The sequence below is a fragment of the Bombus vosnesenskii genome, unplaced genomic scaffold, assembly GCF_011952255.1.
Source record: "Bombus vosnesenskii isolate JDL3184/JDL3185 unplaced genomic scaffold, Bvos_JDL3184-5_v1.1 scf7180000013264, whole genome shotgun sequence".
Taxonomy (NCBI): domain Eukaryota; kingdom Metazoa; phylum Arthropoda; class Insecta; order Hymenoptera; family Apidae; genus Bombus; species Bombus vosnesenskii.
The window spans coordinates 3,048,383-3,061,382 of record NW_022882924.1 but is presented as its reverse complement, the minus strand read 5'-3'; the positions used below and the strand labels follow the sequence as shown (position 1 = coordinate 3,061,382).

General features: G+C 46.3%; 1 protein-coding gene across 1 annotated transcript in view; it reads left to right on the top strand.

The window, feature by feature from the left end:
* The window catches only part of LOC117241320 (latrophilin Cirl-like), a 358,814-nt gene that overhangs the window by 58,549 nt on the left and 287,265 nt on the right, over positions 1-13,000 (top strand). Inside the window, exon 2 of the mRNA XM_033507271.1 lies at positions 12,330-12,378. The gene's annotated coding sequence lies outside the window, so the exon portion shown is untranslated. The remainder of the gene's footprint in view (positions 1-12,329; positions 12,379-13,000) is intronic.

Sequence of the window (13,000 nt, the reverse complement as noted above, 5' to 3'; positions counted from 1 at the left end):
ACGTGCAACGTCCCCGCATTCCTCGTTATTATCCAAGCATCGAACGACGTAATTACGGGCCAGATTGTATATCGTATTACGGGGTAAAATATTTGTTAACAAATGTCGCGGATGTACCCCCTGGCGGGAGCCGTGTACGCAGGGCCGGGCGTGTCGCGTAACCGGATAAAGGCGAACATTGTGTGGATTGTATAGATATAGATGGTCGCGCGTAGAAAATGTGTAACCGCACCGCGCGTACCCGGCAATGGAAAGACGCGGCGTATAGCCCTTTATGCTTACGGTCGCTGTGGATCGTTTCTTTCTCAGTTTTCTCGCTCTCCTTCCTTTTCTCCCCTTCGGCAGTCGTTCTAATAATTTCGCACTGGAATTATTATAATTTAATACGATACTACCCCTCCCGTTCTTCGATCGTCTCGCGCCCTATTGCAAAGCCACGGCCATTATTCGGCGTGTTTGTAGCCTCCGGCATCGCGTAATAAGCCGGCTTATATACCAACGTATCCTCTCTTTGTCGCGCGCACGCACAGTGTAACGCACCTCTAACGCCGCCACGACACGCCTACCTTATTCTTCCCTTGTGCCTCGGCTCGATATGTCCAGCAGTACGTACGGCCAGCCGGTATCTGCATCTGCCGATGCAACGCGACGTGATCGCGAAAAGCGTGAAACTTGTCTTTGTCCGTCACCTCGGAGATGCCCCCGATTAGATTTTTATCCGAGAAACGTTCTCCAGCGAAATTCTGTCGCTTGCGGGCGTTTCCTACCGGCGGCTTGAATTAAAGAAACCAGAGAAACCAATAATTTGTAGGATTCGTGGATCTCAGACAGAGTTTTGTTCGATACGTACAAAATGAAATAGTAAAATGACAACGATAACAACCGTTAAAACCCTCTTCCTCGATCGCGAGATTGGAATTTTACGGAAGTTATATATATATACGCAACACGCATCGTATCCACGTGATATCATATCTGAGCGAATACCGTGAATCACTCGTCGCTGACTAACGATACTCTGGCAACGACATTCGCTCGGTTCTCGATCATTTGTCATCCGCGTGAAATCTCACTTTCACATACGAATGAGGAAGACGTAATTAATACGATTCTTGGAACGTGATATGGGCGAACATTGGCAAACGATAGTGATTCTAAATTTTAATTACTCGTCACGTTGAAACGATCTCGTATCGGTGAAGACACGTACGTTACATATGTGTGCCTGTACGATACTTCCAACCGAATCCACCGGCACGCCTACCTCGTTTTTCTCTCACGTCTTTCCAGTTGGTTTCGCGTGTGTCCAGATCGTGGAGACCGGAAACCTGTCGTTTACGCGTCCGTCATACCTGCGTTGAATGCCTGATCCCATAAAACCGGACACGCCGATATAACAGCAACCCTCTTCTGACTACTTCGGCGACGACTGTGACGTTCCGCTTGCGACAAAGAGGTTCTTCCTTCATCGTGAGTAATCCGAGCCCCCTCGTTTTCAACAATAACGCTGGAGTCGTAATTGGTTTCTTGGTATCGTACATAGGGTTGCTTTCGTAGTTACGAAACCGAATAGGAAAGAGTTGCACGTAGGTCACCAGCGCTAGGTATTCTATTCGTAGCGTACAAAAGTTGATTATGTAGCTTGTTTTTTGAAAGGACGCGAAGGTTTAGAATCAGCGAGTATTGTGAAACACGAGAAATAGCATGAGACGTGAATCGATGTTGATTTCGTGGAATTCATCTGTCGCGAATTAAATATAATAAAATGTTTCAGTATTCGTCCAGTGGCAAGACAGTTTACATAACTAAAATACGCCAAGTTTCCTCGTAGCTTGTTATTTTTCGTTCACACAATAACAGTTTAAAAAACAGACGCGTTAAATTCTCGTCCCAATAAACGGAGCTCCACCGTGGATAATTCCACCAACGCGCACTTTTTAAATAAAACCAGGTTACCAACGACGATAATTACAAGCGAACAGCTGACAGGATCAAAAAACAGGGTAATATTACGTTTCCAAGATCAGGATTTCGGTCCACGTATTCCATTTAATAATTCCTACGATATTTTGTTGCGGGCTCGCCTTCGTTTACCACGTGCGCATTGTTAATCGTAGAACACTGCAGGACGGAAGGGAGGAGCCGCATATATATATTTACAGGCGGGTTGAATCAAATTAGAGCTCTCTCGTATATCATTCTGCTTGGGAATACGTCGACAACATTAGCAATTCAATTTTTTACGTTTCTGAACTTAATATTAATGCAAGCGACGAGCATCCCTTAAAATTTCAACTGTAAAATTCTGGCGAAATTAACGGTACTGTGAAACGCCGGTCTATACACGTGTATTCACCTTTCTGCCGTCTACCCAGTGAACGTGCACGGTTTGGTTGCTTACGTGCCGATAGTCGAATATTGCTTTAATAAATAGAACGTGTAGCTTGTTATATAGGAATGGCGAGTAGAAGCGTGGTCGCGTAATGTTTTCCCTTTGAAGGAAGAGAACGGAGGGAAAAGAAGAGGAGAAGCTAAACGAGCTACGTTCGTATAACGCTCGAAGAATGCATGGATGTAGAGTGTGAGAAGAAACGTCTAGACAGATAATGCAGCAAACCGACGACGCGTTAGTGGCAGACTTGCAGTCGCGCGAGTTTGTGTGCGAGCGCGAGGAATAGCAGCCTACATTTTGGAACTGACAACAAGACTGATAAAACTTTATCGTCCATTTGTGAGGGACAGCGCTGTCACGAGTGTGAGCCGATCGTGAAGCAGTGGGAACGTCGCGTCGCACCGGTCGAAGAAACGGATAAGAATACCTCCGAGAGATAGGAAAATATCTTTGTACTCTTAAAAGATATCGAAAACGAGCGTCACTTAGCCATCCACCAAACTTCCCCCCGCTGAATTTCATTTATTTCGTCCGACGCGAGGCCTACGTGCTTAAGTGGCGTACGATCGTATCGCGTTCGATAATATTTTTCGTGTATTTGTGTGCCAAATGACATTGAAATTTCGTAAATTCCACGGTATGTCTCACCGTTGCGTTTCGACTTTTAATCCAGCAGCGATTCTGAAATCGTGAATACCACGATCAGCTTCCGTCCCTGTTTCGATAGATCACTCGTGCAAAAATGGGAAACACGTCTGAGAATTGTAGTGTGAGAATAATACTCGAATAATGCCGATAACGTCGTTTTACAGCTGTACCAGATTATCTGTCGTAATCTCGGTTCGTAACGGATCAGGTAATACCCTTGTTGTTTCCGAACGTTGGAAAAATCCCTCGGTTACGGAGACATCGGCGTTGGCCGATTACAGCGGGAAAAGGGACGATAGGGTGCCGTCCCGTGGCCGTCGCGCATCACTATTTTCCCAAGTGTGTCGTCTCTATCGACAGCTGTCGTCGTGTAGCCGCGCAACCTCGTATCTGAACAAATATTACCAGTGAAGAGATAAGCGACGTTAAGGGGACGCGTAACCGAATTTGAAGCAATAACCCAATGGTAGAATGTTTGACTTGCCTTAATCGTCCTTCGGAACGTTTTCTTCGAATCGAGGTTTGCTTCCTTGAAATTATCTCAAGCCTGCAACGTACGCGTCTACTATATCAACTAAACTTATACGAGAATTCTCCACTCGTCCATCGATTTCTATATATTCGTTTCCTTCCTCTAATTCTACGGAAGCCCACATCTGTCGAGTAGTTGTATATAGTTGCTTACAGAATATTTTTCGTGCTAAGTATGCGAATGCTATCGTATGCCGCTATGTGTTTTAGAGATAAGCGTGTTAGCATATGAAAAGAGAAAGAATATTCATATATTGATTCTCCGATTGAAAAGGGATAAACAAATACGTATATCTATAGCCTTATTGACAAATTCATTAGCAGGCGCTAGACGAAACGTACTCCTTCCAACTTTGCGCGTATTTTTCATCCCCTTTCCCCCGCCCCTTTTTCTATTCCCTACGCGATCTTCCTCAAACTTTATGCGTCTATTAAAAATAACACGAGAAACTTGTTTCAGCAGCGAGCTCTTTTAACCGCGCGACTAAAAATTATTCCTCGGAGACCGATGAAAATCCTCGCGCGGAACACGATCGAATTATAATTCAGCATCAAGGGGGCGCGCCCTCTCACCCGGACCAACTTATTATTCCCGGCAAATGGGCGTTTTCGATAGAGCGAAACGATCTCGATTATCGGTGGATACGTGCGACGCACTGGCGTTAGGGTGTGTTTCGCTATGGAAAAAATTTTTAGCCGTGTAGGGTGGCCCAATATCGAATCAAGATAACGCCGGAAGCGATGCAGGCGGCAGTTCGCGATGAAAATAAATCAGTCCGGGTTTATCCGCCGGAGGTGTTTCCGTCCGAGAACCCGTCGCATTAATAAAACTCCGATCAACCCTTAGACGACTGTCTATCGTTCAGGACGTCCGACGTTAATTAGAAAGGCGTTAATTAATCGAACAATTTCTCGACTGTTTTTCTTCCGATACGTCGAGAGAGAGCTTCGTAATCTCCTTCTATAACAGTGTCGGTATTTCGTTAATCCTTCTTCGATGGTTGCGCGTGTACAAGATAATCCTGATAAAGCGTCTGGAGTAAGTATTCGTACGGTAGTTACGCAAAGGAACGTTTAAAAAATTGTCGTTGATTTATGAGACATCGGTAACCGCAGGTGAGAATCCCTCGTAATTGTCGCCGGCATTTAGCGTTAAATATTTCCTCTTTCTGTCTCTCGTACACCTGCTTTTGCAATCTTGCTTAACCTTTGAACCAAATCGTTGCATTTGAATCGTCCTGTATAGGAGGAAATTACGGGCCAACGTCGAGGATCGCGCGATCATACCCTTTGGACCTTTGTCATTCTAACTAGGATTCGTCGGGAACACTTTGATCGGTTCTTGATGAAAGTGCGACGGACGTGGCTCGACGTTCGAGAGCTGGTCGATCGAAGTTACGGGCGCGGCTACGCTGATCTAGCGCAGCTTTCGAAAGTTTGGCGGCGCGAGCGTTACCGCGTCGCGATCCGAAAAACGGCGTCGGGACTTTCGAAAGTTTGGACGGCTCGCGGTCGATAACGGCGTCGGTTTCTCATGAATATATTCAGAAGCGGCGGTTGCCGACAGTGCGAGTACGAGACAAAGATGTTAACTGGTGATTGGGGAAACGCTTTCCTCCTTTAAAGATCGTCTTGTTAGCGCAGGACCGCAGGACCCCACGGCATCCGCCCGTCCAAATCTCCTGTGCTCTCCCTCTCGTGGACTTTAATGTCTTCAGTAACTGGCCGTAAAAGAAATTCGTGTGCAACGCGGCGGATTCGTGTGCGTTTCGCGATGCGTACGTATACGTGTACGCAGGCGCGCGTGCAGGCCAAACCGGGAGCCGGGCCCGCGATGTCGCCTCGATTTTATGCAAAACGAGAATCAGCTGTACGTACTTACAATGTATACGCGATAAGGAGCGAACGCGCGGTTGTCGGGCTTTTAAACAGCCCCGTCCACCGGTTCGCCCGGTCCTCGTCGGTCTCTCGGCCGGCATTCTTTCTTCCCGTGGCCGACTTCGCGTTCCTACCGAGTTATAAATTCGCTGGGTAACCGGCGACGCGTTTCGACAGATGAATAGAACTAACGTTGCATCGAACCGATTAAGAGTGATTTACAAAAAAGGAGAGGAGAAATCTTTCGAGACTCGATAAAGGATTAATTATCGCCGGTATAATAGATTTCTTGGGATCGATCGCGAACCAACAGCAACAACGTGATCGAGTTTCGTAAATGACGACTAGGTAGTCGGCGTGGAACGTTGACACAGGGACGACTACGTAGCTTCGTGTCGACGGAACGACGACACTGGCTGCAACATCGGCGGGGAGGATTTTAATTATTATATACTTAATTAAGTTTCCGCGTCGGCGGCATTGTAGTTTGGCTACGGGGGGTCGTTATCTATGCCACACAGTACGCGGATGATTTACTAATAGAAACTACGCGGAATAGTTCGTCTGGTTAAGCCCTTTCGAATACACATTGGTTTATTGTGCGCTGCACCGATGCACTGTACGCCAATCTAACGAAAGCATCGTACAGCGTACGCCTGTACGCTGGCTGGCTCTATTAAAGCCTCCCCCTTGTACTCGATGTGCACATCGCTGAGCATCTCGAAGCGTGTCTACGCGAACCACCCTGATTCCCCAGATGTATCGATATTATCGTACACATCCGACGACTCCCGATGAGACCGATTCACCGCCGATTATTCTCTAAGAGCTCGCGGAACCAAGGAAAAGAGTGCACGTACTCGTCGCGCCACGAACGTTTTCGACGCGACTTCGTAACTGCTCGTGGCGCACGACGAGACTGATCACCGATGATTACTCTTCGAATATAATCCACCTCGGTATTCGTTCTCTTTTCGTACGCTTCAGAGCCACGATATTGGACTAGAATATTCGATACGAACAAGTCGCGAATACTATTTCGACGATACTCGAAGAACGACGTTGCGTTGGTTTTATATCAATAGGACGTTGCTTTTGAATGTATGATATTCATTTAATAATATAGATAATTATTTGCTCGCGAACTATAACAAGTATCGTCATATGAGGCTTGTTCGCTATCGATATCGCATCAAGCCGTACACTCGCCCCGTGGTAATTGTTTACTTATAACAATAACATTGGTCAACATTGTCAGACGATACTAATTAGCGGACAAAGTGAACGCTAATGCAATTTATCCCGCGAATAACGCGTTCACGTTCCGTCTATAGAAAAAGAGACTATCATTGAACTATTTGTGACGGAACAGTCTTGTGGTAACAAAACTGATTCGTTCGCGGCCGCTACCGAACCTTCGTTTGGACCGTACAGTTCTTCGACAAAGAGCGACGTCGAAGGGTGGAAAAGAGCAAAGGATTGGGACGAGGCTCGAATTAAAATTCGGTCGTGCGTTCGGCCTGTAGAGCGCCGATTCTTTTTAGACTAATTGAAAATTATTGAAACTCGGCATATGGCTTGGAACAGGTCACCGGATGTCAAAGGCCTGGCTTGGAAAGAGAGAAAGGAGAAGCGGGAGAATGAACGGACGACAGACGCGTGCACGACAGCAGCGACGAAATGCCTTTGGCGATCTCGAATTTCGCGTCGATTATTCCGGGGCCGAGGCTTAATAAAAATGCACGATACGCCGGCCGATACAAAGAGGGTTGATTCGAGTGGTGAACAAGCTCCAGCGTGAAACAGCGCTCTGCACACGTGGATTCTGACATCCTAGGAAACAGAAGCAACCCTCGTTAACATTTCCTTCGTCAAACCGCCTTTTGTCAACGTCACCCCTTTCCTATTCCCTCGATAATCAATGGCCGACCGACTAGTTACTATTCGCGATTCGTTCGTACGTGGGACGTGTTTTCCACGAGACGGTAAAGGTCGACTTCCCCGACTTTCGCTTCGTCCACGTCAACGAAGCTATCGAGCGCCTCGCTGATTTTCGGAATCGACAGCGCATAACGCGAATGTTTTGGTTATTTATTTGGAATGGTTTGGTTGTAACAACCGACTGGTGTCCGGACTCGCGCGTTCCACCTTGGGACGCTGCAGGAATTGATCAGTCGACGAGAGAAGAGCCGCGAGGGGAGACAGGGGTAAGCCGAGAAAGGGGGCACTAGAGGCCAGGTACGGTGGCATGATGTTTCCAAGTAAGTGACATTTCGTGTTCCGTCTCGCGGAGGATTTCACCGATGCATGGAACACGGTAAATAAAAATATGTTCGTTTGAAGGAACGAGCTCGATAAGTTTCGGCGAGCGAAATGGCCAACGACGCGAGTCTTTCTTCCCAAGAAACGTATTGATCATGAGCGAGAGTGGGAGCCGAGGATCGATAAATCGAAGCAATCTCGCGGTGAAATACCGGGGTCAGTAATCGAGAGCTCGTTCCCGCGGAGAGTACCGTGCTGGCTAGATGCAATTACCACCTTTTATAGAGAAATTTTCCAGCGATTAATCGATCCGATCGATCAAGACGGCTGTGAGAGACTTTTCACGCTTCGTACACACGTACGACGATTATCTTTCATAGATTAAAAAAGATAAAATTTCTCGCTGACGATGAAAAAAATCCTACTAAAAATATACTACCAACGATGCATCGGCACGTAGATAAATCCAAGAATTAGATGTATCTCAAAACCGGTAACTGAGATCCAGTGGAACGAACGTCTTCGAGATGCCTGTAATGACGGCAGTAAAACAGTTTGTCATCTTCACCGAATTGTTTGCCTAGAGAGAACGGGTAGCTTTATGACGGAAGTGCGTGATTTGCCGCATAAAAACGTTATCAAGTTGACGAACGATAATTTTCTCAGCATCCTGGGATTAATACGAACTCGCGTATCGTCTCGTCCCGACGGAATTTGTTTGCGCGGAGAAAATGATACGTCGACTCATTAGCAGGCGAGTTTATACAGCCGTGGCGATTAACACGAGCCCGCTAATAGGAACAAATCGTCCTTGGGCCAGCCGTTGCATGAAAGTGCCACGACCGGATCGACGTCTTCGCCTCTGACTCGCGTTTATTTCCCTCTACCACGTTCCTCCGCGTTTCTTCGCCATCCGGCAGATCTCGCATCGATCTCTCGTAGATCTCTCGACGAAGAATCAAAGATTCGCGGAATCAAAAATATCGATTAATCAATTACCGTGATAGGTGTCGGAGGCAAACGCGTTCGAACGTCGACACGTTTCGCGCGGAAACATTTTTCACACGCGTGTCACGCGCAAAAATCCAGAATGATACTTGTGATCGTGTAGGATAGCCTACAGACACACGGTAACAGCGAGCAACATGACCGGCGGAGCTTCTGTCGAGCTTTCTCGCGGAACCTGTCAGTAGCAAATAAAATAAAATCGTGACCGGTGTATTTTTTCCCTGGATGACCGATATCGCGCTCGGCGATTCATTTTCCGCAAGTTTTTTTTTTTTTTTTTACTTCTTCTTAGTTTCACCAGTCTTTTTAAATAGGACATGGATATTTGCGTCTGTAAAGCTTCCATATTTTAAAATTAATTCAGCCTTGAACTTTTCACAGAATAATCAGATTTATATATAACGAGATCCTATTAGTCTTTAATACATGTAATGACGAAAGAAAAGAGGTCTCTTTACCTTGTTCGAATCGTGTACTTTAAATTTCAATATTGTGTATAGAATTTCCGCCAATTGTAGAATAACGAAGCGAGATGCGATAAAGGGATTCAAACGTACAAATGTACAACTACGCGGGAGCAGTTTAGCAATACCGTGTCGCGCGTCGATCATGGAGAAGTACGAGTAACACACGCACCGACCACGTATGTGGAAGATATTTCGTTTCATCGTATGTTCCATCGTTTTTTAAAGTGAAACGTAACGGTACAATCGATATACATATATGTATGTCGTATGGCGGAATGTATTAATGCGCGGTTCGCATGAATGCACTCGTGGAGGAAGCTACGCATACACTGCATTACCACTTACGCAAATAAATACCGTGCTCGGAAGACGTCGTGTAATAATTGCACGTAATTGTACGTTATATCGAAATCTAAGTGGTTGGTTTTCAGGATTTGTTATCTTCGGTATGATTGCGCAGGACGCGAGCATCGTACGTATGCAGATTCGTAATTAACAGAGAGAGAGAGGGGGGGCAGAGGATAATGGAGAATGATGTAAAACACTTGGCTCGATAAATGTAACGCGGTTAGAGATAAAACACGATTGAATGTTAAAGCGCATAGGATTCTTTCTTAATCTGTCATTAACGTGTAAGTTTAAATCTCGCAGGAGCCTCTCTTAATCCGTTATCATAAGTCATTCGAATATAAAGATGAAACGTACAAGAGAAATATGTAAAGCGTATACTTCCAGTAAAATGGACTCTATATGTAAGTAGACTATCGGATAAAAGAGAAAGAAGTAGCGGCGCGAGATATCGATTAATAAACAGGATGGAAGAGGAGATTGCAAGGAAGGATAGATCTTATAAAAACGCGTGGTAAATTTGACGAAGCGCAAGGGATTCCTGCCTAATTTCCTCTCTCGGAATGGTCCGGATGAAAGAACGGTGGAAGCGAGGTCTCCGGGTGGTGCAGAAGCTTGTTTGAAAAAAACACGACATTAGGAGCTGGTAATTCCGTGGCTGCTGGTGTCCCGGGCTACCATCGAAGCCCGTTATAAATGCGTTACATCGCGTTAGCCGAGGATCCATTTATGAAAAAAGTCGGACGTCGCGCGACCCATGATAATTACAGCGTGTCTTCGGGATTAAATATCTTGGGCGCGCGTGTAATTTGCGCGTCGTTAATGCACGGCGAGGATTAATTTATAGCCGCGAATTACGGAAAATCGGAGAGATCCGTCGAATTAATACGTGTCTTTGTATCGTGCCTGGATACCATCGAGATCTTGTTGATCTTTCGAACGAAGATTTCATCTTTTCTTTCTACGCTGTCCTTAAATAACCCCGTAACAATGTTACCACGAATAGCCAAGAAACGATAACCTTTATATCCATCCGGATTCATCTCGAGGAAGAAAAAAGGAGAAAAAATAAGGAAGAACTACGAGAATGAAAGGGGCGGGTCTTTATCGAACTATCGGCGTTTCTCGCGCCGATTCCGCCGCGTGTAATTTCACGCCCAAATCGCGGAAGTTATGGGAATAGGGCTCGCGATACAAGACCGTGAACGGGATCGGCCGTTCTGTGGATCGCGCCAGCGTATTTCCTTCGGGGCCCGATCTCGTTGAAAAACAAACAGTTAGAGCTAGGTGGTCCCTCATTAAGTTGGCACCACTCCCGACTCGCTTCGGGCTGGTTCCCTTTCGATTCGAGTCGATTTTGGTTACCCCGTAGGGAGGATCTCCAAAAGGGCCGTCGGTCCCTCGGCTCCAATATGCATCCGTGTGTATACGTGTGTACGAATCGCGCAGTACGTTGCTGTGTCTCCTCCACACGTACAAACGCGTGTATAAATGCGAGTATAAATAGCCAGTGTGAGTGAATAAAGCGTGAGTGTGGTAATAGCGAAGTGTGGTAACAGTGTCTCCCCTCCGGCGTTTGCGCTCGCAAACGTCGCGACGTCGAGTGAGACGTTACCTACGCGAAATGAATGCATTCGATACGTGTCACAATTATTATGCCGGCGAACGCCTGTTGGCCGAGAAAAGGAGAAAGATAGACAGAGGGTGATGGAGGAAGAGAGAGAGAGAGAGAGAGAGAGAAATGGTGAAAAAGAAAAAGAAAGCGAACTGTGTCGCCACGTGGACGATAGTCTCGTACGCACGTGTTCATAGCATATGTACATGATCCCTGTACGTGTATTTGCACAGTCAATGGAGCGACTCGCAGCACCGATTCCACGGAATTAATCACTGATTTATGTAAAATGCTATTCCGCCAGACGAGACGGATAAATAAACGGGCGTCCTCGAAACGCGTAAATAGACGACGTAGCCGGCCCGATTTATTACACGCGATCGCAGCCTGGAACTTCATTCAGCAGTGGAACGATCCTATAAACTACGCTCGCTTTGTATAGTTTGGTCGCGTTACGATAGTTTTGGCGTAAACGAGAAGAAACATAACAGTCTCGGACGAGTACTGGCGACTATATGCCAGTTGGATCGTCCCTATTTCGAACGAGGCCAATTCCGTGCGAGAGATCATCCCTCGAATCATGGTGACGCGAAAGCAGTCGCGTTATATGTGTGTGTAAGGAAAACGGCCGATAATGGGATTACAGAAAGAGAATGGATTACTGAAATCCCTCGAATGCAAAACCTTACGATAATCTAATACAATGTTCTTTTATCTTGGATACGCCAATGACCACTTATAGTCGCAAGGATATGTTTCGTTATCGGCCACCGGCGTCGTTTCCCTCATCTCGGTCGTTTTTAAAAGCCAAACTACACTTTACCTTCTTCCGTTTCTTGTACGGCAGAGAAACGCACGCTTCGCGAGCTGCGTACAATTGATACACCTTCTATGCGAAGGAATAATCTTTGCACGATATAATGCGAGCATTTAACGCAAATGGGATGGTTCAGCACGCTGTCTTGTCCATAGTGTGATTATAATGGAAGAAATAGTGGGATTAAGGGGGAACGCGTTTAAATGAACCATAGCCATTGGTCGCATAGCGAACGAGTTTCGAGATTCGATCTTGCACGGCCGCGGCCGTGTGTACACGCGGATACGCGAGCCGCGTAGTCGTATAAATAGCTGCTCGGTGAAGCCGATACAGCGTTAATGACCGGCTCGTTTTCTGTTGCAGACACCCGTCAACGACTCGGGACTAGCCGGACGCAGCAACGAAAAATTGCGTGAGTACACTGTACAGAGAGCGGCCAGCCAATCGCTCGATATTTAATCGATATCACGATTCGCCGTTAGATCGTATCGCCGGAACTCTTCCATCGCTTTTCACCGTGTCACCGCGTAGCCCGGTTCTGCGTTAGGTCGTGGAAGCTCGTCCTGCCATTACAGAAACACGCGACCAACGCCGATTCGATCGTAGCCGGACAAAGAGAATTCTTTCCCACGAGCAGGTGGTGCTACAGTTGCACGGAGGTTGTTACGGAAACATGCCGTAAATGAAGTTATTACGCGTCGTGGCTCGGTAATGCTTACAACACTCGAAGCACGTATACATTTACGTGTGCGGAATTAAGGCGATTCTAGATTTCCGTATAATCTGTTTACCGGCGAATCTACGAATGGCTGATTCGTGATAAGCTTCGACAGTTTCGTCGTACAGGAAAATGTATTTCCTCTTTTTCACGTTTGCGCTTCTCTCGTTCTCGCGGAATAAGCGAATCGTTTAGGGTCAGAAGTGGCGATGTAAAAGGCGAACTCGACTTTGTATATTACGATTAGTTAAGTGATCGTAACACATAGAACGACTGTGCTCGTTAAAGTACATACATAGTATTTATCGGGCACAGG